The 27,295-nt window shown below is 46.7% G+C and overlaps 1 non-coding gene and 1 pseudogene across 1 annotated transcript; one reads left to right on the top strand and one right to left on the bottom strand.

Moving 5' to 3' along the window:
* Window positions 1-18,644: 18,644 nt before the first annotated feature.
* Window positions 18,645-18,751, top strand: LOC142455686 (U6 spliceosomal RNA). The gene has a single exon (XR_012785836.1). It is a non-coding gene; the product is annotated as a U6 spliceosomal RNA (small nuclear RNA).
* A 3,835-nt stretch (window positions 18,752-22,586) lies between these two features.
* On the bottom strand, window positions 22,587-27,075 carry LOC142455579 (protein mago nashi homolog pseudogene; annotated as a pseudogene).
* Window positions 27,076-27,295: the final 220 nt, after the last annotated feature.

Below are 27,295 nucleotides of genomic sequence, written 5' to 3'. Positions count from 1 at the left end.
ATGGGCTATCAATGACACTATAAACAGAAGGTCCTTCTGCTCTAGGGAGATGATAAATAAGATTCTCTACCATCAATGAACAAGGAGTTCTCTAAGGTAAACCAGAAGCAGATAAAAAACACAGTCAAGAATGGATTTGGGGCTCGCACTTAATCCTGGCTACAATCTAAGAACAATTAGTTCTTAGGACTTGGCCCTGCTCAATTCTCGCCCTCATGAAACAAAACAGAAGATGTGGGGGCTATAGCAACATGTGGTGAAGAAATTACATGGTGTCTGGCTATCAGAATAGCAACGTGTGGTGAAGAAATTACATGGTGTCTGGCTATCAGAAAGAATAGCATCAGGGGTCTTAAAGGCTTGTTTCCAAGCAAGCAGTCATCTAAATGAGACATCAACTAAGCCCACGTGGAAGAAGCACAACAACATCCGTGATCCAAGGATTGTAAATTATATCATCTACATCCGAAGGAGGGGGTAGTATCAGAGCTTAAAAACTGTGAGGTTGTGGTGTGCAGAAGGCTGTGGATGAAGTGGAAGCCCAAGGTACATTTGCAGGATCTACACAAGGAGTCAGCCTCCATGAGTTCCCTCTATCCCTAATTGAGGGATGGGACTAACCTGGTTATCGGAGACTAGTAGAGATGACTAGCATCGATTAAAATGATAAATCTGACTTGACAGTTAAAACCTTGTCTCTTGACCTCCCCTCTAATACACTTCCGGTTTGTTTTGTTTTGATATTGGGGTTTGTCTCTGTTGTATTTTGTCATCGTTGGTAGCCTTCTTGATATTGTGTTTCTATGTATTTTTTGGTGTGGTAGTTACATACTCTGGTGTCAGTTTGAGACTTAAGAGTGGAGGGGTGGAGTTTGGCCTGTCAGTCAGGTCGTAGCTAGAAGACCTCATTTGGAGGTGTTAAAGAGATAAATAGTTTGCTGGGGGCAGGACACAGGCTCACTCCCTGTGAGACATTTCCATTGACAAGCCACATGGAGACAGGCTGATGGCAGTCAGAGCCTCCAGCTGAAGGAACCACGTAGAGACCCCTGCCAGTGCTGAGATGCCTCATTTGCCACTGGATCCACTGGCCTGCAATCGTCCTGCATTCGGCATCATTGCATGTGTTTGTGAGTCTGAAGAGGACTTTATAGATTGATATGGGACACATGGGCTAATATCGGACTTATGGACTTGATCTGGACTGTTTTCTCAATATTCAATTGCTCTTCTATATAAACCTCTTTCTTATACACAGATGACTGTCTATGAATTTGTTTAGTCAACCCAGACTAACACATTCGGTATATGAAAATGCAGGTTCGCCGAATCTCTGGAGACAACAATTAGAACAGAGACTGATGGGGGTACATTGGGGATGTGGGGGGGGGGGTAAGGGAGAGCTGATATCAAGGAGTTCAAGAAGGAAATAAGTGTTTGGAAACTGTGTGTGGTAGTAATTATACAACACTGCCTGCTATGATTGAACTGCATATGGAATGGCTCGATGTCTGGATGAGCCCCCGAAAGGTTTGGTGAAAAACAAACAAATAGCAAAAAGACTTTTAAAGAAATGACTACTGAGGAAGGAGGAGAAAATGGCGACCAGATAGGACTCAGCCCTCCGGAGCTCCTGCTGCCAGACCAGAAGGTAAGGCAAAGGAAACAGGGAGGTGGAGTCCTGAAATTAGAACTAGGGTACCAGGGTTTCTCCTGAATCCCTTTTTGTGTGGGATTTCCACTCACAAAGCAAAGCAAGAATGCTTTAAAGTACTTTAGCTTTGGCGAGCCTGCAGGCGCCGGCTGTGCCCTTCCCAGGCATAGTGATTTCTCTAGGCAGACACCTGAGAGGGGACCGAATCCCAGACACGAGTGGAACCTCACTCTGGAGCTCTCCGCGTGGTTGGCTGCCTTGAGCCCATAGCCAGGGGAGTGGAGGTGGATAGCCATAATTTAGAGTAAAAGAAAAAATATTGTATTACTTTAGGAAGATCGCGGTGTGGGAGAAAATAAGCAGAAAGTTGGGAGTCCAGGTAGCAAATGTAGTTCCAATTGGCTGAGTAGGAAATAACCCCCATAATAAGCTGGATTTCCCCCCCCCCCCACCAACCTGACTGGATTGGAGCACATCACAAGCAAAAAACAACAACAACAAAACCCCAAAGGGGGTGAAATACACATTATTGGTTTAAAACTCAAACCCAAATCTGGTTGCCCAACACCTAAGGGAGGTCCTTAACATAAATCACCATAAGAAGCAACCTAGCTAAGGAATGTCAGAACTCAGCTTTTAGCATAACAAAGACCCGCTGTAGCAAGAGTCAGCTTTAAATAGCAAGGAACTACAGCCCAGTGACTATGAGAGACAATTACATTTGAGTATACTCTAGCTGTCCAGGGAGATAAAAAAATAAAATCCTCAGGCTCAATGGGCTTGCTTTTTAACTTTTTTTGTCTCTTCTTGGTCTCACATTCTACTGCTAACCTCCAGGCCACTCCTCTTAGCCTGTGCCACACCCAGCTAGGCGAGCTACACCCTATGTAGCTAGATAGGCTGGGAAAAGCCCTGCTGACTCCCACCAGGGGATACTCTGATCAACTTCTTACTGGGCAATTCCTGCCTGGGGGCATAAGACAGCTCGGCCAACGCTCCAGGCTGCAGCAGGAACCTCTGCCCAACCTCCACAACACCAAAGCAGGCAACCCTTCTGGGTCACTCCTGAGAGGGAAGCCACAGGAGGATAACGTAATAGGTTAATTCCATAGTGAAATAAGCTATAGGCCGTTCGAAGAAGCACTCCTACAAGTCTCCCAGAGAGAGCCAGTGCTCTTCAACTCCATGGAAAATGGCACCTGGCTCATATAAAACAACACAACACCAAACAACCATCAGCCCCAACGACCTCAACAAAAAAACCCGGGAGAAACAAAAGGCAATGCCAGAAGATGTCCTGAACATAATGACATGCACAGAGGAAGCAGACATTGAGCTGCCACAAAAAGAAATTTTCAGAATGCTACTTGGAGTCATAGAGGATGTGAGGGAAACAATACAGAAAAGGGATGAAATGATAGAAGAGGTAAAAGCCATAAATCAAAGAGAAATACAGGCGCTTAGGGAGGAGATAACAAAAACCAGTAGCACACTCATGGACCCTGAGAAGCAACTGGAGGAATCAGAGAACCACATCAGTGACAGCTAAGCAGACCTTAACAAATGCAAACAAAAATCTAATAAGATCATCAGAGAAGCTGAAGAAAACTTAAGAGCTATGTCTGATGCTATGAAGCAGAACAACATTAGCATTATTGGCTTACCGGAGGAAGACACAACAAAGAAGTCATCTACAACAATAATGAGAGAATTCTTGGAGGAAAGCTTCCCCAGCCTAATGAATGAAAACCAGGCAACCATTCAGGAGGATGAAAGAACCCCAAGAAGAAGTCACCAAGAAACATAATAGTTAAATTATCCAACTTTGAGGAAAAGGAGAAAATCATGAGAGCAGCTAGAGAAAAACAAGTAATCACATATAATGGTTCCCAAATAAGAATATGCTCAGACCTATCAGCAGAAATTGAGGAAGAGGAGAGAGTGGAGTAACATATTCCAAAAATTGAAGGAAAACAACGCAAACCTAAGAATACTCTACCCAGCCAAATTATCGATCTAGATCGATGGAGAAGTAAGTGTCTTCCCAGACAAGGAAAAACTCAAAGAATACATTAGAAGAAACCCAACCCTACCAAAGATCCTTCCTGACCCAGTATGGGCAGAAGAACAACACTCACCAAGCATAAATAAGAGACCGCCACATAGAACAACCTCACCCAGAGGGCAAAAAGAGAAAGCAGACCTAAAGATAGCATTGACTTACATTTAGAAAGACTTCAAAGGCTGCCGAGATAAGCTTAAAAAAAAAAAAAGGCAAATGGGGCATAGGGAAAAAGCTACGGTATACAAATATTCCTGGGGTGAGGACCAGGTGGTATGGCGGGGACCAGACCAAATACAGGGATACACATGGTTGACAAATAAAAAAGGAGGTGGGAAAAGGAAAAAAAATAATAAAAGGGTAGAGGGGGAACAGGGCACTAACCCACCCAAGGGGAGGGTATTGTTTGTGTCTCCACAGGGAAAGAGGGACCAGACTTCAACCCGATGCTCCAATATGTGAATGCAACATGCCGCGTGGAGTGGGGAACCAGTGGAGACGTTTGGGGGGGCCGGCCCCAACCCCAACTACTAAGGGAACATCTGCCCTTCCCCTCAGAAGAATTTATATCAAAGGACGGCACTGAATCTACAGCTCTGGAAAAGGGACAGATCTGATCGCAGCACACGGGAGCAGATGAAGGGGGAGGAAGAGAGACTGGAGCACATCATGGCCCACCAGGCCAGGAGGTTGATGTTCCCAAATAGAACAGCCAGTCGAGACAGAGGACCACATGGCTGGCCCCACTATGAGACATGACGTCCCTCACTGATCCCTAGCCCTACAGGTGACAACACCGGAGACACAGTGAGGGAATTGCACCCGATTGGATCCGCCACACCGAGTCAAAACATCAAGGGGGTGCAACAGAACAACAAGGGAATGAAGTGGTGAGATCCCCAGGGAATGCTGAATGTGGACTTTGGGGTCAGGGCATGTTGCCCCAACAGACTGGACTGGAAAACACTCCTAAAGGCCAACAAACAATCCTTGAACTAACGACACGCTTTTCTTTCTTGTTGTGTTTTGTTTTTGTCATTGGTTGTTGTTGTTTTGCTGTATATTTTTGCTTGGTTGTACTCTGTCTTGTTTTTATCCACATTGCTATCGCTGCAGGTCTGTCTAAATAAGATAGGCTGGATGAACAATCGGAGGAGAAAACAATGGGACCAATAGTTCCGAGGGGGCATGGGAGACGGGGAGGTGGGGGGAAAGGTAGTGGTGTTAATAAACCCAGGGACAAGGGAACAACAAGCGATCCAAATCAGTGGAGAGAAGGGTGTGGGAGGCCTGGTAGGGCATGATCAAGGGTAATGTAACTAAGAGGAACTGCTGAAACCCTGGTGGGGACTGAGCATGATAGTGGGACAGGAGGGAAGTCAAAAGAAATAGAGGAAAGAGCTGGGAGGCAGAGGGCATCTATAAAGGGTCTAGATAAAGACATGTACATATGCAAATATATTTATACATGAGGATCAGGAAATAGATCTATGTGCATATATTTATAAGGTTAGTATTAAGGTAGCAGAAGGACATTGGGCCTCTACTCAAGTACTCCCTCAATGCAAGAATACTTTCTTCTATTAAATTGGCATTCTATGATGCTCACCTTCCTGACACAACCACTGAAGACAAAGTGGGTGAACAACTAAATGTGATGAAGAAAGCTGATGGTGCCCGGCTATCAAAAGAGATAGCATCTGGGGTCTTAAAGGCTTGAAGGTAAACAAGTGGCCATCTGACTCAGAAGCAATAAAGGCCACATGGAAGAAGCACATCAGCCTGTGTGACCACTAGGTGCTGAAGTGATCAGTTATCAGGCATCAAAGAACAAAAAAATCGTATCATTTTGTGCTCACCTCCTGATATGATCGCTGAAGACAAATGGGTGCATAAGCAAATGTGGTGACGAAAGCTGATGGTGCCCGGCTATCAAAAGATATAGCATCTGGGGTCTTAAAGGCTTGAAGGTAAACAAGCGGCCATCTAGTTCAGAAGCAACAAAGCCCACATGGAAGAAGTACACCAGCCTGTGTGGTCACAGGTGTCAAGGGATCAGGTATCAGGCATCATCAGAACAAAAAGCTTACCATAGTGAATGAGCAGGGGAGTGTGGGGTGGAAACCCAAAGCCCATGTGTAGGCCACTGGACATCCCCTTACCGAAGGGTCTTGGGGAGGAGATGAGACAGGCAGGATGCGACGTAGCAATGATCAAAAATACAACTTTCCTCTAGATCCTAAAAGCTTCCTTCCCCCACCTCCCACTGTCATGATCCGAATCCTACCTTGCAAGTCTGACTAGAACAGAGGAGGTACACTGGTACAGATGGGAACTGGAAACATAGGGAATCCAGGGCAGATGATCCCCTCAGGACCGGTGGTGTGAGTGGCAATACTGGGAGGGCATGGAGGGTGGGTTGGAAAGGGGGAACCTATTTCAAGGATCTACATGTAACCTCCTCCCCGGGGGACATACAACAGAAAAGAGGGGGGGGAGAGTGGGACAGAGCAAGATATGACAAAATAATAATTTATAAATTATCAGGGGTTCATGAGGGAGAGAGGAGTGGGGAGGGAGGGGAAAAATGAGGATCTGATGCCAGGGCCTTGGGTGGAGAGCAAATGTTTTGAGAATGATAAGGGTAACGAATGTACAAATATGCTTTACACAATTGATGTATGTATGGATTGTGATGGGAGGTATATGAGTCCCTAATAAAATAATAAACAAACAAAAAAAAAGAAATGACTACTATTGTTTGGTGCCAATGGGGCAAGATTACAGCCACTAAACCCCTTTAGGGCAGGTCTCCTCTGTTTCTCAGGGGTCTTCATGAAACACAGTTGAGCAGTGGCAAGGAGCCTGGTGTGGCTTCGGCTTAAAGGAGGAAACGGGCTCAGAAAGGTGAGGTGGCTTGTTCAAGGCCACTGAGAACTCAAGCGCAGGGCTTCAACCACTGCACCTTGGCTTGGTCCACTATGGCCCAGCACGAAGTGGTCTTACCACTTCCAGCTCCCATTTCTGGCATGCTTCCTGGTGCACGCTGGAGGAGGGGGAGGGGACATGAACTTTAGGGACTTATAATTGGGGCTCAGCTCTAAGCCAAGCATAGAGAATGCTAAATGGCTGGATCCATCCAAGGATATGTTCCCTCCTTCCCTACTTAGCAATCTCCTCCGCAGAGACCCGTGATCCTGGAAATTTTGGGTGCGGTGTGGTTTGATACAGAAGCCACCAGCCACAATGGGCCAGTGAGGATTTGAAATGTGATGTGTGTGACTGGGAAATTGTCATTTAATTTAAGGAGCCACCTGTGGCTAGTGGCTCCTGTGTGGACCTTGTTGGTAAAGAAACCAATACATATGCAAAGGAGGACAGGGCTGCCATCTGCCAGGACCCGGTGAGCTAATTCCAACTCCCGGTGGACTTACACCTCTAACCTTTTGCTTAGTAGCGATGTTAAGCTGGGTTGACTAGAGACCTTCATATCAAGTAGTAATTCTATATCAAGAAAATATCCTAGCCCAGTCTAACTGAAGTCCATAAGCCTGCTACTAGTCCATAAGTCCCTCTTCAGACTGATACAGCCACATGCAGTGGTGCAGAATGCAGGAAGGTCACAGGCCTATGGATACAAAGTTGTGTGGATTCAACCATGGTGGAAGCATCCCAGGGCTCTGGCATGTCCCAGAGTGGCCCGCCAGCAGGAAGGTGGCGATCGAGAGAGGTGGAGAGGTTCCCAGGGCCTGCCTTCTGAGAAGGCCATGCCTACACCCACAAGGAGTTACCAACTGCTTGACAGGGTGAACAGCACCCCTACACTTTTATTATATCTTCAAGTTGACATGAAATTTTGTAACGACCACATCAGCCGGGTGCATGTCAACCTCTTACACTGTCTGGGCACTCCTGACTCATTCAACTCCCTGCCATTGAATTGATTCCAACTGAAGAGCCCGTCACTCTTTACAGGAGCAGAAAGCCTTGGGTTTCTCCCAAGTTGTCGCGCAGTCACCACCCCAGGGCTCTTGTAAGCATCAGCTAGCCCGGTGCTGTATTACATACGCTCTTTGGACCTGAATATCACACCTGGGAGCTTGCTACAGTAACTTCCAGCAATAGCCTGTTGTGCCCTTGAGTCATTCCCATCTCCTAGCAACCCGCTGGTACAGAGCAGAGCTGCCCGTAGGGCTTCCCAGGCAGCAGGTCAGCAGCTCTTGTGTCCCCTAGAGCTGCTGGTGAGTTTGAACCGCTGACTTTTGGGTCCAGCATGTAACCCCTCGACTCTGTCCTACTCCTTCTGAACCTGAGCCTCTGAGGATGGAGGCGCACTCGGGTGAGGCACTGTGCGCATCCAGTCTTTCCTTTTCCATCCCAGTCATGGATCCCCAGCCCATTCCCGGCACCTGAGATCCTAGCTGGTTCGAAGTCAAGGTGGCCTTTTTTGAATGCAGTGCTTTGGGATTGAGAGTTTAGAAAAAGCATCAACAATCACTGCAGTCATGCTTAAGATTTGCCCACTTGCGTAATTTTCTATTTATGTGTCTCATCCCAGCATGTTTTTACTTAGATTCTAACAGCAAAGTTTTCCCATCCTTGCCTCTAAGGAACACTCTGGCTATACTTTGTCTTACATCCTTTGGACGTGTTGTCAGGAGAGACCGGTCCCTGGAGAAAGCAATCATGTTTGGTAAAGGAGAGGGCAGGGAGAAAGGAAGGCCTACAGGAGATGGCTTGGCACAGCGGCTGCGGCAATGGACTCAAGCACAGGGCTGACTGGGAAGAGGGCGCAGGACCAGGCAGTGTTCTCTTCTGTGGTGCACAGGTTGTCATGGGTCAGAGCCGAGTCGATGGAACCTGACAACATAATAAAATGATATGCTATCCCTAAACTGAACCAGAGATATAGATGAACTGTAGGGATCTGCGTGTCCCCCTACCCTGGATTTAAGCCATGTACGACCTTTATGAATTTACTCTCAGCTTCCTGCCATACAAACTGTGCCTGGTAGTTTTACTGCCTTTGTTTCACCCGCCAGATGGTGGCTGTCTTGACCCTTGCTAGGATTGGTGCTCTTTCACTAGCAGCTGCTATGTTCATTGGTCAATACATGACTGGTGGCATTTCCCCCCAGGTGCCTGGTATGCTTCATTAGCATACTTACCTGTTCGATCACAGTTGCCCGCCATTTCTTCCTTATTTGGGAGATGCATGACTATCGGCTACTTCAGCTGTACCATATTTCCATGTGACGTAATGGTGCCCGCCCTTCGCTGGCTATTTAAGCCTCTGCTCTTAGCTCAATAAACGAGGCTTGATCAGATTCCTGTCTTGCCTCCATCTCTCCGCGTCCCTTGCCCATCTTCATTCCCAGTCCCTCTTTCAGGTATCCACGTTTGTTGATGACCCGCGGGATGGGACAATGAACCAGAGATATATTCATGCATTTTTGCTCACACTTCATTATAGCCCTAGACTTAGGGGTTTTTTTTGTTTGTTTTAGAGCAAGTAGTTCTTATGACATGATCCTGCTCCATGCTCAGCCTCATGAAGGGACCACTGATCTTCATGCAATGATCACTGAAGGTAAGGGTGCTACAGCAAAGTGTGGTGAGGAAACCAGATGGTGCCCCGGCTATCCATCCAAATAGTTTTGGGGGTCTTAAAGGTTTGTATTCAAACAAGCTGCCATCTAAGTGAGGCGTCAACTAAGTCCACATGGAAGAAGCACACCAGCCCATGTGATCCAAGGACTGTAAACAATAAAATGCAAATGCAAAGGAGGAAATAGTAGCAGCGCCTAAAGTGTGAGCACCCGACTGGCAGAGCGCTCTGGATGACAGTGGAAGCCCCCAGCCCATTTTCAGGGTCTCCACATGGATTAAGCCACCAGTTGAAGGTCCTCTGACCAAAGCCCAGAAATGAATAGCCTTGCCATTAGCGATAGCATCGTAAAGCCAACTATGGAAGATGTAGCTGGGTTAAAATAATCTGATCTCCCGTTTGATCCATTTTAAAGCCGTTGTGGCTTTTAATGTTTTTTGTTTGATTGTTTTTTCCTCCTATGTTTTATTTTGCCATTGCTGGTTTTTTTCTCTCATTATTTGTGTTTGGGATATGAAATCCAGGCTAGGTAGACTGATGAGACGGTAACTGGGTTGATAATTGGCATGAGAGGATGGGGGCAGAAATGGGGAGCTAACAGCAATGAGTATGAGAAGAAAATGTTCTGAAATTGTTTGTGGCGATGATTGCACAAATCTTAATATGATTGAATGATTAAATTGTATGATAGGTGAAGTATTCATGGCTTGGGTTAGGTGCACCTTAATTGTAAAAATGATGTGCTGTATATACTCGTGTATAAGTCGGCTTTTTCAGCACATTTTTAATGCAGTTTTTGTGGTAAAAGTAGGTGCCTCAGATGATATTTGGGTCACCTTATACTCGCGTAAATACGGTTTTCAATACTTTAAATCTGTTTTCAATACTTTAAGAAATCTGTTGCAGCTCTTCTGACATGCCGTGCGTTGATTGTTGATGCAAGTAGCATGTAACAGTTTACGTTGTTGTTGGGTACCACTGATTGGTTGAGACCCATAGTGACCCTTTTCAGCAGAAGGAAACACTGCCAGGTCCTGTGCCAGTCTCACTATTGTTCCGATGCTTCAAGCCCATTGCTGTAGCCGCTGTGCTAATCAATGTCCTTGGGGCCTTCCTCTCTTTCACTCCTCCTCCTCCTCACCAAACACAATGCCCTTCTCCAGGGACTGGTCTCCCCTGACGTGTTCAAAGTACTGGAGACAATGTCTCACCATCCTTGCCTCCAAGGAGCACTCTGGCCCACTTCCAAAGCAGACCTGTTTGTCCTTTCAGCAGTCCATGGTACTTCAGCATTCTTCACCATATTGTAGCTTGTTGATAAGCCTTCCTCCAATCCTGTTGCCATATTCTTCTTCATATAAGCGGGTTCATCTGATTATTTGCTCAACATACAGATTGAAAAAGGATGGTGAGAAGCTACAGCCATGATGCACACCTTTCCTGACTTTAAATCATGCAGTATTCCCTTGTTCTTGCGCGAAACTGCTTCTTGGTCCATGTATAAGTTCTGCAGGAGCCCAGGAAAGTGTTCTGGAATACTCATTCTAATCAAGGTTATCCATAGTTTGTTGTGGCCACACAATCAAATTCCTTGGCACAATCAAACACAAGTAATGATCTTTCTGATATTGTCTACTTTCAGCCAAGTTCTGGCATCAGCAGTGATATGCCTGCTTCCACGTCCTGCCTGCACTTCTGAGAGCTCCCTGACAACGACCTGCGGCAACAACTGTTGCGGGATCGTCAGCACAATATCACTCATGTGCGCTGTCAATGATATCGTTCTATAGTTTGCACATTCTGTCGGGTCACTTTTCTTTGTAGTGGGTAGAAATATGAATCCCTTCCCCTCAGTTGGCCAAGGAACTCACCCCCACATTTCCTGACATAGACGAGTGAGCGTTTCCAGTGCTCCGGTTGGTATTCCTGCAATCCCTAGAGCCTTGTTTCTGCCTCATGCGGTCAGAGCAGCTTGAACTTCTCCGTTAGCTCTTGCTCATGTGCCACTTCCTGAAATTGTGGGATGGCAGCTAGTTCTGTTCGGTACAGTGACACAATGTATTTGTTCCCTCTTCTTTTGATGTTTCCTGCAGCGTGCCCTATTTTCCCCAAAGCATATTAAAGTATTGCAACTGGAGGCTTGGGTTTTTATTCTGAGTTCTTTCCATTTAAGACGTGCTCAGCATGTCCTTCCTCTTTGGTTTTCTCATTCTAGGTCTTTGCACGTTTCATTACAATATTTGACTTTGACATTTTCTTCAGTTCTTTAGCTTTATCATCTCTTCTCTTTATGTTAGCTATTCTACGATTAATTGCAAATTTAGGAGTCTCTTCTGACATCCACATCAGTCTTTTCTTTCTTGTCTGTCTTTTAAAGGACCTTTTGTTTTTTCATATGTGATGTTCTTCATGTCCTCCCACAGCTCATTAGGTCTCCTGTCATTAGTGTTCCGTGCATCAGACTTGTTCCTGAGATGTTCTAAAGGTTCAGGTGGGATAGACTCAGGGTAGTAGTTTGGCTCTCATGGACTTCTTTTCATGTCTTTAGCTTTAACCTGAACTTACATATGAGCAATTGATGGTCTGTTCCACAGTCAGCCGTTGGCCTGGTTTTACCTGCTGACAACGAGCCTCTCCATCTTCTCTTCCCACAGATGTAGTCAATTGCATTTCTGTGGATTAAATCTGGAGAAGTCCATGTGTATAATCACCTTCGTTGAAAATAGGTACTTGCTGTGAACAAGACACTGGTCTTGCAATCTCCAGCTTCATTTTTATCAGCAAGATCATATTTGGCAATTACTGTCCCTTCCTCTTTGTTCCCAACGTTTGCATTCCAGTAGCCAATGATTATCAATGCATCTTGATTGCAGGTTTGCTCAACTTCAACAGAAGACGATGGTCAAATTCTTCGATTTCTTCATCACTAGATTTTGTGGCCGGGGCACAAGTTGGAATAGCAGTTGTATTGACTGGATTTCCTTGAAGGTGGATACTTGGTTGCACTTCAAGGTAGATGTCCAGATGTCCCTTCCCACAACGACTGCCAGGCCACTCCTCTTATTTCATCATTCCTGGCATAGTAAATGATACGACTTTCGGATTCGAAATGGGCAGTACCAGTCTCTTCCAGCTCAGTCGTGTTTAGGATGTCCATTTTTGTGCATCGCATTTCCTTTTTAGGCCACTTCCAATGCCCCCCAGATTCACACCTGGCACATTCCATGTTCCACTCATCAGCAGATGTTTGCAGCTGTTTCTCCTTACCTTGGGTGGAACTCCATCAGCAAATGTAGGTCCAGAAGGCTCCACTCCCACAGGCTGTATCACATACACGCCCCCGTGGTTGACAGTACTTTGGAGAAACCACTCTTCCTCATTGCGGGTAGCCCCCAGGCTGAGGGGCCGCCCTCTGGCACTATTTCCAACAATGCTCTCCTTCCATTCTTCAGACCTGCACTCTCTGACATTGTTTCAAAGCTCTGCATAAGTTTTTCCATGGCTACTTCCTCCAAAGTGGGGAGCCGCGTCCTTCTTCCTTGTCTGTCTGTCAGTCTAGAAGCTCCACTGACACCGCTCACTTCGGGTGACCCTGCTGGCATTGGAAAGACCAGTGACAGCTTCCAGCATCCCAGTGACACCCAAGCCACCCCAGCAGGGCACACTGACAGACGCGCAGTAGAATGCATTCATCAATGATTTCAATTTCTTTCCCTCGTAGTTCCCTGGAGGAACCCTGGTGGTGTAGGCATTACAAGTGGCACTGCCAACCTTAAGGTCAGCAGTTTGGAAACCACCAGCCAGTTCTGAGGGAGAAAGACAAGGCCTTCGACAGTTACAGTCTCAGAAATTCACAGGGCACTTCTAGCCTGCCCGACAGGGTCATGCCCAATGGACTTGATGGCATCCTTTAGTGAACTCTCCATTCCCAGGGGAGGGAGTTGAGAACAGAGAGGTTGTTTAAGATCCAGAAATGGGTCTCTGGCAGCTGGGGCTGGCATCCTGGTCACACCCCTCTCTAGGAAGGTGACAAAATCCAGAGCAAAGACTTGGCAGGAGAGGAGGCAGTGGGATGGACAAGGAGTTGACAGAACTGGGTTGGAGCCATGAGCCAACAAAGACTTCCCCGTGAGGCCCCTCCATTTCTTCCATTGTAAACTGAAGGGGAGGGGTCCCTGAAATCCAGCTGCAGGCAATGCAAGTCTCAATAAATATGGCAACTTTGGTTCCTAAAGAGTCTTTGAGGTAACACGGGCTTCAGTTTCACAGGTGTGTGTCTAATTGTCTCACAGCTTTCCACTCCCGTGACTGCAAATGATTCTGAAGTCACAACCCTTGGACCAAAGAGAGGCGCAGTTAACTCTGAGAGTCTGAGGTTCCGTTCAGAACCTGCTAGGCTTGTCCGGGAAGCCTCCCAGACAACGCTAGTGTGCCCTCCCCCCAAAGTGTTCCTTGGTGCAGGGCACGCTTTGGTTTCCCTGGGGCAAGCTTTGGTTTCCCTGCATAGCAACAGTATCTGCCTCTTGCCTTTGAAAAGAGACAAAAGGCGAGCCTATAGTCCAATGCGATGCCGCAGGGCAAATCCTCGTGAAAGCCCTTCAGAAAGGCCCTGTGGGAAAAGCTAACTACTGCCTTCCGCCCCAGCAACCCCCAATGTGAAAGCCACAAAGGGGAGGCCTTGTGGCCCCAGGGTCTTGGCAGCTGACCCCCCCCCCTTATGTTTGCAGCCTCCTCCACCTGACTCCCACTGCCTGTGGCTGCCCTGGAATCATGGTTCTGGGCTATTGTCATGGGCGCTCACCCACGCCCTTCCTGGAGGCCCCCACCTACCGAGCCACGGGAATTTTTTGCCTTTGGCAGCTGAGACCTTGAAGGGGATTTTGAGAGCCCCTCACTCCTCTGCTTAAAATCTGCATGTGGACTTGGTTCCCTCCGGACCCCATGTGGCTGCTTCCCGCTGTGAACTGACACCTGAGCGCATGGCTTTCACCAGGCAGCCTGTGGCCACCTCTAGCCTCTCCAACCCATCTTTCAATCCTCAAAGCTTCACCTCGTGTCTGGGGCTTGTCGCTTTCCCCCTCTTTCAATGGTGTTTCCTCTAGCACATTCCCTGCTTCCTCGTGTTTTAGACCCTGCCACTCCAAGGGAGCTGGCCAAAGCCAAGGCCGCCCTGGTACTCAGGTTGATTTCCACTCCTGGGGACCCGCCACGTGACACGTAGCAGACCTGTGCTCACCGGGGTTCTCTTGCTCGTCACTTGCTGTCACAGAAGTGGACAGCCAGGCCTTTCCTCTCTGGCACCGCTTCTGGGCCTGGCCCTTCCACCTTCATGCTAAACGGCTGGGTCCAAACCGTGTGCCACCGGAGATGGTCTCACAGAGACGCCTTCTCTAAGCCCCCAGGTGAGGGACACAGCTGGTCTAACGTCTGTGGTTCCATCAACCCTGAGCTGGCCTAGGGCCTCTCACATTGCTTTGATATGGATGAGTAGCTTGTTTTGTACATAACAAAATCACATTCTTTTTTAAAAACAAAGAAACCTCCCGCATTTGAAATGTAAATTCTAAAGCAAGCCAGGCAATAAAAACTTAACATTTCATCTGAAATGTTTTAAGAAAATCATAAAATGAACTTTAAAAACAAACAGCACTGCCAAATTATTGGTAAGTTTCAAAACACATTTTTCTGTCTTTCTTTTTTTCATCATTAAGGGGGTTCATTCGGGACGTCAATAGGTTACCACAGGTCAGGGTCAGTAAACAGTCAGGATCCACATAGCAACCCCTCTCCTCAGCCAGCAGCCAAGTCTCTCTCTGGTTCTTAGTCCCTTGGCCTCTTCCTCCCTGGGCCAGAAGCTGTCTGCCTGTGGCTGTCCATGGCCTCCAAGTCTGGGCCTGAAGATGAGCAGGCCCATGCTCTCCTATGAGCCTCGTTGTCATGGCCGCTCCTGCTTCTGGGCTCCACAAACTCTGCCACTTCAGAGATCTCTGACCCGCTCTTCCAAACGGTCCTGCAGTAACGTATCTTTTTCTTCCTGCCTGGTTTTAATGCTGAACAATAGTAACTTTCTTAGCAAATAAAGGTTTGAATTCATTTTAATTTTGAAGAAAGAATGCTATGTAGTCAACATTGAGACTCCTCAGAAATTAAATTTAAAAAGAAGACATCTCAAGAAAATTCACCCTCGTGCTATACTATCGCTGATAATTTATCTTGCCAATTTTGCATAGTTCAAATTTAATTTTAAAAAGCATACCCAGGCATCATTCCATCCGTAATCATTCAGATTTTTCACCTACATTTTCCTTAGGTGGGGGCATGTGTGGTAAAATGCATGTAAATTAATTCTATTTAATGAAGAAATGCAATCAGCAAACAGAAGCTCTCTTGCTGGGTAATGTCACAAGGATCTAGTCCCTTCTCCCAGGTGGAAAACTCAGAAAAGTCGCCCAATGTGTAGTTGGTCACTATCCCCCTGGAGCAGCCAGGGGAGAAGAGTCCGGCATCTGGGGAGGAAGGGGACATCACCTAGTGCCTCCGCCAGCGACTGGCTGCTGTGCCGTGGAAGCAGAACTGATGGTGCCGGAGAGCTCTTGAGTGCTTTCTTCAGAGTCGACAGACGGATCCTGAGCAAAGGGGAGAAAGATGAGTTTTCCTTCTCCCATAATGAGGTACAATTTCAGAACCCCCCAGGGGCAGTTCCCCTGGGCCCTTGGCACCTAGGGGTTGGACCCGCTCAGTGGCAGCCAGGCCTTGGATTTGGAGGGGACCGTTTGGCAGTGTGTTGTGTATATTTGCAGAGATTGCTGTGTCCTGATGTCCACCCATAGCATTCGTCTCCTTGTTAAATGCTCATTATCACGCTGTTGCTTGCCTTTAAAAAATAATCTAACATGGTACCCTGACCTGCAGATTATTACAGCAGGGCAATAAAGATCTCCTCCTCCTCCTCCTTTTCCTTCCTTCTTTTTTACCCACTCTCTTCCTCCTCCTTTCTCTCCTCTTCTCCCTCTCTCCTCCTCTTCATTCCCTCATTCTCCCCTCCCCTCCCCCATGTCTATAGAGCATCGCGCATCATATATTTTCCATCAGTCACTTAGGCTGTTCCCTAAGGGTGGACCGGAGGTTTTTTTTAAAATTGTTTTTCATTATTATTATTTTTTCCTGGAGGTTGTTTTGAACAGCGCTCGCACCACCGAACACAGAGTATAGCACAGCCTCATACTGAAGTTGTTTCACACGGGGTGGGTATCTACAACAGCGGCTCTCAACCTTCTTAATGCCATAACCCTTAATGTTGTGGTGACCCTCCAGCCATAAAATTATTTTCGTTGCTACTTCATAACTATAATTTTGCGACTGTTATGAATCATAATGTGAATATCTGATGTGCAGGATGTATTTTCATTGTTACAAATTGAGCATAATGAAAGCTTAGTGATTAATCACAAAACAATATGTAATTCTATATTGTGAAATATTTCTTTCTAATGACAAATGAATGAAATTTTGTCTTGAAGTACGGTGTAGCATGGGTAACAGTCTTCATGCAGGGTACTCGTAGGTGGGCGTATTTGCATGTGGGCGGACCACCTGGAGACGGAGAGAGGAGCGGTGTTTCGGTTCCTAAGATCATCAGAAATCTGTGTTTGCCGATGGTCCTAGGCGACCCCTGTGAATTGGGCATTTGACCCCCAAAGGGGTCGCATCCCACAGGTTGAGAACTACTGCTGTAGAAGCTTACCAGCTATGAATAGACCTGGGTGGGAGGTGATGCTGGCAGGTGGTATCATGTTGCCCTGCCTAGAAGTGGTGCAGATCGGTCTTCTCTCTCGGAAGAACCAAAGCAGAATTTGCGTGGGAGGACTATGATAAAACAATTAAAATTTCACATTGCCTTTAAGAAGCCGCATGTTCTCTGTGCTGAGACACACCTCCCGCAAGTATCCTGATACTTTTTTGGAGGGGGGCGCAGATCAAAAAAAGAAGCTATGTATCAAAGGGCTTCCAACTGCGGGAACAATAATGTTTCTTTGCTATGTCAGGGGTTCCAGACCTTTGGGCTGAAGGGCTGGAGACCCGTGAATGAGCCAGATGTGTTTCGGTCGTGGGTGCCCTTGAGTCAGTCCTGGCTCCGAGCAGCCCTCTGCCCAATGGAATCAATGATGGCCGGTCCTGCGGACCCTCACCGCGGTTCTTAGGTTGGAACCCAATGTTGCCACCGCGGTGTCAGTCCATCTTGTTGAAGGCCTTCCTCCTTCTCGCCGACCTCGACTTTACCAAGCATGAAGTCCCTTTCTAGGGACCGGTCTCTCCTGACAACATGTCCAAAGCACACGAGACAAAGCCTCGCCGCTCTTGCTGCGAAGGGGGGAGTGTTCCTTCACAGACTCATTTGTTGGCTCCTCGCTCAGGCTGTGGGCTTCCAGTCTTCGTCACCAGTGTCAGCACCAGGATTCACAGGTGGGCTCCAGCTTCCACACACAGGTGAGGCGATTGTAAACACCAAGGCATGGGTCAGGAGCACCTTAGTCCTCACCCGTGCTCTTCAACACTCTGAAGAGGACTGGTGCGGTGTTTTTGGGGGGTGTGGGGTGGTGGGGGAGGCAAAGACACAGTATGGTAATTCTGGCATGCTATACACAGTTACATCAGCCCTGGAGAGATAAACCCCAACACTGCGTTCTTCAGGAAAACAGGAGAAAGAATGACAAGCTTGGGTGTGATGTGTGCAGACATCTTCCGCGAGACACTTCCCTCCCTTGTGTTCTCTCTGGTCCTCTACACTAGGGCTCTGTAAGCCTCCTGGTCCTTGGATCTGGCTGTCGAGTTGACAGTGACCAATGTCTGTACACATGATTGGAACACAGCACCATCTCACTTGAGCCTCCATGTAATCTCTCTCTTTTTTTTGTTATGAAAGCCCAGTGCTAAACAGCTAGTGTGCACCTACATTAAAACCATATCTATATTTCCCCCCAAAGCATTTTATTGGGAGCTAATCTAGATATCATAACAGTCTGTAGTTCAATCACCTCAGGCAGCACTGCACAACTGCGACCACAGTCCGTTTCACAACACTCCCTTCCTTCCTGAACTCCTTGACAACAGCTCCCTTTTCTTCCATTCCCCCAGTGTGCCATCCAGAAACCCTTTGATTATTCTACCTGCTGTCTCCATTGGTTCATCAATCCTGGGTTTCATTACAACTGAAAAACAGAAAGATGCATAACAAAAATTCAAGAAGGTTACACCCAATGACAAAACACAATGGAGATAAGCCCCAAGATAAAAAAATACAAAATATAAAAAACACACAAGTGCTCGCTTCAGCAGCACATATACTAAAATTGGAATGATACAGAGAAGATTAGCATGGCCCCTGCGCAAGGATGACACGCAAATTCGTGAAGCGTTCCATATTTTTAACACACCGGCCTCTCCCCTGCCCCCCACACTCCCCACCCCACCCCCACACACACTCCAAGTGGAGAGGGACTAGGGTTTCTGGAACGCTCCAGGCTCCTCCCAAACGGATTTCACTCGTACACACTCCCCACAACCTTTTGTACTTCCCCACATGGCGCCATTACTAAGAAGCAAATAAACCGTTTTCCGTCCCAAAAAAAAACAAACAAAAAACACACAAAATGTTGAAAACCAGATCTGGCCCAACGTGCATAAGAAGGGAGACCAATGACGAGGTGTTAGCCATTCAAGTCAGGTGAAACCATATTTCTAAAGAAAGTTTCATCAAAGTTCAATTCTTGCATTCAATTCTCCTGTAGTTCTATGCAGTGGAATGATTTGCTTAAGAATGCCTTACAGAATATTATGTGTTCTATTTGAGTGATTAGCTTCCATGTATTGCCACACGAAATCCCAGATTAGTTCTGTCCCTTGGATGCCCACTGTGGTTTCAGCTAGCACTTGATACCCACCCATATAACTCAAGCATGACGGCTGAAATGTACGCTCAATTCTTTGAGTGTCCACTAGGTGGTGGCAGAAGTTTCACTTTATCAAAGGAGTCCCAGTGGGGTCAGATTTCCTTCTCAAAAACCAAACCAAACTCAGGGTGAGCAAGTCCATTCCGCCGCATAGTGACTGTACAGGAGAGGGTAGAGCTGCCTCTGGTGGGTTTCTGAGACTGCAGTTACAGGAGTAGAAGGTACCACCTTCTCGTGGGGGGGTTTCCTTCAGACTCCCTGAATGGCCTCCCTGTCATTCAAGGTGGCTTCCTCTTCGTGCAGGGCACCCCCTCACCCCTGCATCTCCCAGGTGTGCAGGGCAACCCTGTGCTTTGTGGGGTCTTCAATGCTGGGAGGAAGGTCTGAGCATATGGTTCTGAAAGGAGAACCTCACTTCCAAGGTACTGGTGGTTTGAACTGCCAACCGCATGGTTGGTGGTAGTGGACCGCTGAACCCTTGGCACTGCCAGGGGATTCTTGGTTTCACGTTTGTTGCTAGTTGGTTGCCTTCCTGTGGCCTCCACCCCCCGAGGCGGACCCTGGTACGTGGCCTCTGATTTCAGTGGGTCAGTTCTGGATGCTGTGGAGCACAGCTGGAGTCGAGTCGAAGGTGACATGGACTGGGACCGGTCACCAGGGAGGGTGCTCCGGCACCGTTGGGGTGAGGAGCTGCGAGACCAACGGCAAGGTCAGCAGTCGGAAATCGCAGCCACTCTGCGGAAGACTTCCAGGAAGTCTAGGGCACCCACAGGGGCTGCTCTACTCTGTCCTGTCCAGTTGCCGTGAGTCAGCATCCGCTCAAGGGCAGGGAGTTGGTTGGTTGGGTGACTCGCCTAGGTGGGATCCAGTATCTCAGGCCTCAAACACAGGGGCACAGGTGGCGCAGACTCCAGCACTTCGTTTCTAACAGAAAGGTTGACGGTTGGATTCCCCCTCCGGCTCCTCTTCCACACCATGTACAGGCTTGGAAACCCCTGGGGGTGCTCCTCACACTGTCTCCTGGGTTACAGGCTACCCTAAAAAAGTTTGTCATTGCTGGGTGGGCGTGGGGCTGGGCATCTTCTTTGCTGGGAAGGGGACCATATAGGCCAGATGAGTGCAAAATAAGAAGCAAAAAAGAAAAGAAAGAGTCAGCCCTACCTTTGCGATAATTTAAGGGCGACTCCAGAGGCGTTCCGAGACTGAAACTCTTTATGGGAATGAAAGGCCTCATCTTTCTCTGGCAGAGCGGCTGGTGGCTTCAAACTGCTCACCTTGTGGTCAGCCATTCAATGCACAGCCACTACCCCACCAGGGCTCCTTTAGAGCTTTAAAAGCAGCACTAAATGGTGCCCTAAAAAGTATGGTGGTAACTCAAGTATGCAACTGCTTCCAAAGTTTTATTTTTAATCAGTAACACAACATTTACTTCATTTTTTTTTTGGAGTTGGATCAGGATTTTCTTTTTATAGAAAGAAATAGCCTTTTTCACGTCTGGCCCCTTGCCTGGTCGTTTTGCTTTAGGCTGTGTATGTCCCAAGAATGAAGAATGCTTTTTATGCTTCTTAAAAAGGTGACCTTGAAAATGATCTTGCGAGTACCCACAGCCCCTGGGTCACAGAGGTGCTCCATTCCTAACTCTGACTTTACATAAAATCGTAACCAGTACATGGGATTTGAATCTGACATCAGTGAGTCAGATGTTTGTCTTAGAACATAGTGTACCTTTCCATGCGTAAAAAAACCTTAAAGAGAATCTCATACACACTCACATGCATTTAATAGTGTTGGCATAACCCAGTAAGCATGCCCAGCGGCTCCTTACTTCTGCTTATGAATCTGTCATGGACAACATGACGTCTCATCACATCAAAAATGCTGCCTCCAGGCTGAGCTATCATCTGGCTGCCTCCCACCCACAAGACGCTGTTTACATCTGCCGCAGGCACAGAGTGCCTAGTAAGCAAGGTAAGCACTGGCTAACTCGTGTTTATTTGCTCACCTGCACTGAACAGAAGAAACCCATGTGAAATTGTTCTCTGCAGATTAGTAGGCAGGCACAAGGAAGCACACACGTTACCTTGCTTATTGGGGAAGCCACTCCTGATCTATCAATGAAACAGTGTGTGTACCTCAAAGTTTTCATATAATAGGTTTTAGGAGGCTTGGCTTCCTAACTTTGAGTTGTATGTAAATTGAGGTTTCTTAACCCAGAGATGCCTGTATTTACATAATGGACTCACTTAGGCCTCTTAGTCCACATGCCCTTACCTACGTCTGTCCCAGCTCTCTAGTGCTCCGATCCCAGAGGGAGCCCAGCCAAGGCCTTTCAGGACCAGCACGTTAGGAGGCAAGCCATCTGAATTTAAGGTGCAGACTCCAGGGGCAGCCTCCCTGTTCACCTTGGAGGAAGGCCCTTGTCTCTCGTCAGCTAAGTCCTTGGGTTTTTTGGTGTTCATATGTTTTACGTTTTCTCTTCTGATGGTGCTTGCTTACTTAATCTGCTCTTGGATACATGGAAAGATAGTGATTTAAGACACATCACTCTACATGAACACTCCCTCAATACCACAACAAAGCCAACTCTTCCCCCAGTGGGATTAGAACCACAGATAAATGGGTTAGGATTTACAATATATGTTTGGAGAGGGGAGCGCACAATTCAATCCACTTATTTCTGGCCCTGGAAGAAAAACCTCATGGGCCTCCCACTATCGGATTTTATTTGCATGCTTAAAGTAAAAAGATGGAAGAAGTGGAAAAGCATTTCTTACTGAGACTCTTGGAGCCCTGGTGGTATAGTGGGCTACACATTGGGCTTTGAGCCACATGGTAGGCAATTTGAAACCACCAGCAGCTCCTCGGGAGAAAGACTGGGCTTTCTATTCCTGCAAACAGTCACAGTCTCAGGGAAACCCACAGGAGGTTGCTATGAGTCAAGGGGGCAGAGTTTTGAGCCAAACCATAGAGCAAATACGTGTTATTTAATGTTTGTAAACAGAAACAGGGGAGCGGGTGTCTGTGTCATGGCTCTTCTTTCCCTCCCCACCCCCTGCAGGCTTTGATATCTTTTATTGGAATACATTTTCAATGGCGAACTTTTATTTACAGACTGTAGTGTGTGAAAGACTGTCCAACCCACTTGGACCTCCACAAAGATATCATGAAGCATTCTTGTATATTTTCCTATGCTCAGTTTGTAGGCTGAAGAAAATTTGCTTCACATTCATAAACATCTCATTAGAAACCCACTCTCACCCATCCCTTTATTAAGTATACAAACAGCTCAAAAGTATACATTTAGATCCAGGTCTACATTTTAATCTTGAGGTGCAATCCAATAAGAAGGAAAGGTAAGCATAAGTCCTGTATCAAATAATACAATACGCACAGGCTTGGGGCTCCTCCACTGATTGACTCCAGTGACAACCAGTTTGGGTGTTTGTAACATAAATGTGTCCATCTCCTGTTACAGTTTCAAGTTCCCGTCGGCCAACCCTGTCAGGAGGCAGCTACAAGGCATCATCTTCTTTTGTAATTTCACTAGTCAGTAATTTGCAATTCTTCCATGGCACTCTTGTTACAAAGCTTCTTTCACAATCATGACATCAATTTTTTTTGTAATTGCTATTGTTGGCATTCCTAATTTACATAATTTCATGTCAACTTGAAGATATATAAAAGTGTAGGGGTGGTATTCAACCTGTCAATCAGGTCACAGCCTGTGGGCATGGCCTTCCCATAAGGAGGACCTTGGGAACTCTCTCTCTCTCTCTCTCTCTCTCTCTCTGCCTTCACCGTTGACCCCATTGTTGCCAGAGCCCTGTGAAGTTTCCACCACCATTGGATCCACATGACTTTGCACCCACCAACCTGTGCATTCTGCATCATTTGCTTGTGAGTCTGAAGAGGGACTTATGGACTAGTATCAGACTTATGGACTTGAGTTAGACTGGGCTGGGATGTTGTCTTGATTTATGATTGCTTCTTGATATAATTTCTTACACATATATGAGTATCTCTGGACTTGATTCTATAGTCAACCCGGCCTAACACAATACCTAAGCTTTCTGTTCGCCTGACACTTCAAGTTTAGGAACTCTGGTCCATACTCTCCTTGTGCCCTACGTAGCAGCGCAGGTAGAGCTCTCTGGCCACAGACATTTGTGTGCCTGATCAGACCCCATGCTATGGCTTTTAATTCTTTAGGGTACATACCAGCAGATGAGCTTTTTTGATTAGATTTCGTTTTTCAAAGAAAAGGGAATGCATGATCCAAAGGGGTTTTATTGATTTGTGAATTCATGTCCCTGAATGCTCTTCCACAGGGACAAAACGCAATGAATGGATGTACACTCAACAAAGAGCATATGAAACAAGAGTGGCGTTTAACACGTCCGAGACACACTCACTGTAGGTACTAACATAGTTTCATTCTTCCATTCATTCAACAGATATCTGTTGAGCACTTAGGTTTGGCCAGGTGTCAAGCATATAAAGATAGACGAGACATGAATCCTGCCCTTGGGGAGCTCATAGTTCAGTATGGGACATTGGCAAATAAAGGAACAAGCACATAATTCTGGGAGAAGCTCTGTGACGGAGCGGACTGTTGCCTGCCGTGGAGATCCAGAGCAGGAACTCTAAAGCAGTTTGGGGGAGCCATGACTGCACATCTGGTCTGTATCATGGTGCTATGTTTGTCATCCTCAGCAGAGCAGGTTGCAGCACCCCCCCCCCTTTCACTGTTGTGAAATGATACAAAACCATCCACACACCAACTCTACAACTTGCGTGTGTGCAATTCAACACCAGTGGTAATGTTCTGAAAGTTTCCCAACCTTTCTGCTGGTTGATTCATTCATTTCACAGTACCTACGAGGGCTTAGGTCCCACCAGGCACCACCCTCCTTTGGCAGCCCACCATTAGCATAAACCCTAAGCTCCTTAAGCAAAATCTCCGCCCTCGGTTGATGTTGGGAGGGGCTGTGGAGTCAGCTCTGACTCACAGCAACCCGATGTACAACAGACTGAGACACTTGTCTGGTCCAGCATCATCTTCACGAATGTCAAGTTTGGATCGATCTGTGGCAGCCGCTGGGCTAATCCATCTCCCTGAGGATTCTTCATTTTGGCTGACCATCCACTCGAACAAGCAGGATACCCTCCTCCAGGGACTGGCCTCTCCTGATAACATGTCCAAAGGGCGGACGTGAGGCAAAGGCTCTCCACCATTCCTTTCAAGGAGGAGGCCCATTCTGGTGGGATTTCATCTAAGACAGACGGGTTTTCCTCTTCTGGCACTCAGTGGTACTTTCCACATTCCTCGCCAACACAGTAATTCAAACACACCAGTTCTTCGGGCTTCCTGACTCTCTGTGCAGCTGTCACCTGCACATGAGACCACTGAGGATACCATGGCTTGGGTCAGGGGCACCTTAGTCCTTAGAGTGACACTTTGGTTCCTTAACACTTTAAATAGGTCTCGTGTAGCAGATTTACCCAGTGCAAGCCCTAGTGGGATTTCCATGAGTGTTTCCAGGAGCGCTGCTTGTGTGTCCACATAAAATGAAATCCTTGGCAACTTGAATCTTTTCTCCACTTATCACGATGTTACTTAGAGGTGGGATAAAATGAATGGATGAGAAGTGAATTGTAGGTCGGTGACATTGTTAAACAGTAAACTCTCAAGAAAGGTGAGCGTCAGGGTTCTATCCTTTCACTGTACTTAGTCGATCTGTATGCTGAGCAAATAGCCAGAGAAGGTGAATTAATTATATGAAGAAGGATACAGGGTGGGAACCAAAGGCTAATTAACCATCTGTGACATACAGATGACACAACCTTGCTTGTTGAAAGTGTGAGGATTTTGATTTTATTTACATTGAGCTATGATCCAAACCGAAGGCTGGAATCTTGTTCTTCATCAATGTGGCTTTCAAGTCCTCCTCACGGCCTGCCATGTCCCGTTGAAGCTATTGATCCAGTTGTTGTCTCCCTAGGTTTGCCCAATCTGGGTTTCACATACAGAATATTACACAAAATCAAGACAGAGTCTTTCTTGATTTAAAACCCCACACATGATATTCCCCTGCTCTGTTCGAATGACTGCCCAAGTACAGGTCTGCGTGGAGATTCCACAGGAGCACAATGACGTGTTCTAGAATTCCCATTCTTCTCAAGGCTGTCCAAAGTTTGTTATAATCCACCCAATCGAGTGCCTTTGCACAGTTAATAGACACCAGTAAACATCTCTTTGGTATTCAACCGAGATCCATCTGATGTCAGTCATGCTAGCCTGTGCACCGTAACCACTTCTGAACTTAGCTGAAGTTTCTCGAAGTGTTATGTTGGTGTACTGCTGCACCCACTTTTTGTGTTAATCATTTTATTGGGGGCTCATACAACTCTTATCACAATCCATACATCATCCATTGTGTCAAGCACATTTGTTGCCATCATCATTCTCAAAATATTTGCTTTCTACTTGAGCCCTTGGTATCAACTCATATTTCCCCTCCCTCCCTCCCTGCCCCCTCCTTCATAATTTATAAATTATTATTATCTTGCCATGTCTTACACTGTCTGACATCTCCTGTCACCCACTTTTCTGTTGTCCGTCCCCCAGGGAGAGGGTTATATGTAGATCCTTGTGAGCAGTTCCGCCTTTTTACCCCACCTTCCCTCTACTCTCCTGGTATTGCCACTCTCACCACTGGTCCTGAGGGGTTCATCTGTCCTGGATTCCCTTTGTTTCCAGTTCTGTACCAGTGTACATCCTCTGGTCTAGCCGGGTTTGGAAGGTAGAATTGGGATCATGATAGTGGCAGGGAGGAAACATTTAAGAACTAGAGGAAAATTGTATATTTCATTGTTGCTACTCCGCACCCTAACTGGCTCATCTCTTCCCCCAGACCCTTCTGTAAGGGGATGTCCAGTTGCCTACAGATAGACTTTGGGTCCCCACTCTGCATTTCCCCTCATTCACAATTGCAATGATTTAGTGTTCTTTGATGCCTGATACCTGATTCCATCCATACCTCGTGTGTGGAAACAGGTCCGGCCGGCAGGGGAGTTTGGGAGCAAAGCGTGCACACAGACTCCGGAGACCAGGTCTGATGGCACAAATCTATTTTATTGTTGACTTTCCACAGTTTATATAAGGCACATAAGCCAATCAAATGTTACTGCACTTACTTCCTTGTTTTAAAATGTATCCTTATATGGTTATGAAATCTCACTAATGAGGAAGAGGCAGCAGGCTTTGGCCAGGGGCTAGCGCATGCAGAGGAATGCAGAAGCTTATGGAGCAGGCTAGTTCTTGGGCCATTGTGTCTCACCGTTGTGCTGGGAACCATTGTACAGAGAAACCGTTTGCCGTTTCTCAGGCCCGCTTGAGAAGGCTGAGCAACATTCTGCTCTTTTTACACTGTTCCTCCTGCATGCATTCTAACTCCACAGCCTTTACCCCAACACTCATGATCACACAGGCTGGTGTGCTTCTTCCATGTGGGTTTTGTTGCTTCTGAGCTAGATGGCCACTTGCTTAGCTTCAAGCCTTTAAGACCCTAGATTCTATATCTTTTGATAGCCAGGCACCATCAGTTCTCTTTACCACATTTGCTTATGCACCTGCTTGGTCTTCAGTGATCATGTAGGGAAGGCGAACATAATGGAATGCCAGTTTAATAGAACAAAGTGTTCTTGAATTGAGGGAGTACCTGAGTGGAGGCCCAATGTCCATCTGCTACCTTAATACTAAACCTATAAATATATGCACATAGATCTATTTCCTCATCATCATATATACTTACATAAGTACATGCCTGTATTTGGACCTCTATAAATACCCTTTGCCTCCTAGTTCTTTCCTTTATTTCTTTTTACTTTCCTCTTGTCCCACTGTCATGCTTAGCCTTCATTGGGTTTCAGTAATTCTTCTCCATTACATTGCCCTTGATCAAGCCCTACCAGGTTTCTTCCATCCTCCTTGCCACTGATTTTGGATCACTTGTTGTTCC

This window comes from Tenrec ecaudatus, chromosome 8, assembly GCF_050624435.1.
Source record: "Tenrec ecaudatus isolate mTenEca1 chromosome 8, mTenEca1.hap1, whole genome shotgun sequence".
Lineage (NCBI taxonomy): Eukaryota > Metazoa > Chordata > Mammalia > Afrosoricida > Tenrecidae > Tenrec > Tenrec ecaudatus.
Note: the sequence above shows the minus strand (reverse complement) of the source record. Positions and strands in the feature narration are given on the sequence as shown.